At 37.8% G+C, this 1,465-nt stretch overlaps 1 long non-coding RNA gene across 1 annotated transcript; it reads left to right on the plus strand.

Annotated features, from left to right (window-relative positions):
* Nucleotides 1–46: 46 nt before the first annotated feature.
* Nucleotides 47–1,459, plus strand: LOC111648993 (uncharacterized). Its single transcript, XR_015436654.1, has 3 exons — nucleotides 47–76; nucleotides 765–782; nucleotides 874–1,459. It is a non-coding gene; the product is annotated as an uncharacterized LOC111648993 (long non-coding RNA).
* Nucleotides 1,460–1,465: the final 6 nt, after the last annotated feature.

A 1,465-nucleotide genomic window follows, 5' to 3' on the forward strand; every position in this document is an offset into this window, starting at 1 on the left:
AAAATGTGAAGAAACTCACTGACCGATGTTTGTTTCTTCTTTTAAAGATCAACAGAAGAGCTGCAAATCTGACAAGGTGAGTAACTTGTAGGTAACCTGTTACCTGGTTACTAATGAATACACCTTACAGCACAGTGACATAGAAACTGTATGTATGATAAAATACCTCAGTCAGGGTAAAGCCAGGGTAAAGATTCTCACATAAAGTTATGACCATGTCCACATTTATCAGCATGTCCTGCCTAGAGGTGCCATGCAGCTGAGAATCATATACACATATATTATATACATATAATAACAATGTGGATGGACAGTACAGCACTGTTTGTTAATGTGTAATAATTAAAGTATAAGTTATAAGATGCACATTCATACTGTTTATGCACTGTAAAGAAATTAGTAGTTAGTTGTATAGTAATTAGTATTAAAATAACTTTTTGTAATTTCTTCTATTGCCTCATAGCTAACGTTAGCATTAGCAGCTGTTTACTAACCAGTCTAGAAGAGATTCCTTCACTCACCAACATCTGTCTCCAGAGGTGGAAACAAACACCAATGTTAACTCTTGTTTTGCTCCTATTTCAGTTACTGTCTTCCACTGAAGTTAGCATGCTAACCAGCTAATTAATTATATCTCAGTTATCTGACTTGATCTTTCTAAAAAAAAAAAGAAAAATGTTTTAACATATAAATGTCACATTTGCACATTATATCAGCTCGTCCATTATGAGTAGCTGAGGATTAATGAGATGTTTTTCTTCCAGGAGAACATTCCCTCTTGGGTGAGTGGAGCTCTTCAAATCTTTATTTATTTCTCATTCGACTTTGTCTTGACTTGTGTGATTGAATTTGTTTTGCTCTGTTTGTGTCCAGAGGGAAACCATCAATGATCTAAGGAACAGTGATGGCCTCTTTCAAAAACCCGTAGCTGGGAAAATTGTGCAGAAATCTTGTCTGCGCAGCTATGAAACTAAACAGAAGGTGAAAAGGTTCTTCTTTTATGTGGCAGTTGCTGATGAGACAAGCTGCATTAAAGTGATGGTTTATGGAGAAGAACGCTTTAAACAAATCAAGGAAAATAATTTCTACATGTTCAGAAACGTCAAAATGGAAATGTTTGATCGCTCTAATGAGAAAGTCCTGAAAGTGTTTAAATACAGCACAGTGTCGAGGACGACCCGTGTTGATGTTCCAGAGAAGCTGGAGGTGGAAGCTCAGACGCTCATTTATCGCCACAGTCCCGTCTGCTCCATCGCAAAGGCCAAATTATTTGATGACAAAACATTAGTGAGCGTTGAAGGAACTGTAACAAAGGTGAGTTTGTTTTTTATATTGTTGAGAAATATGGTGTTTTGGCTGAGCGTTTCTGTGGAAGCTGTGAGTGATAATCAGGCCCAGCAGAGGGAAGCAGCAGTGCTGAGTCCTCTAACCCCGAGCTAACGCACCTTTAAACTGCCTTCAACTC

Source organism: Seriola lalandi, unplaced genomic scaffold (assembly GCF_002814215.2).
Source record: "Seriola lalandi dorsalis isolate HSWRI2012SDOR001 ecotype SW California unplaced genomic scaffold, Sedor1 jcf7180002049777, whole genome shotgun sequence".
NCBI lineage: Eukaryota > Metazoa > Chordata > Actinopteri > Carangiformes > Carangidae > Seriola > Seriola lalandi.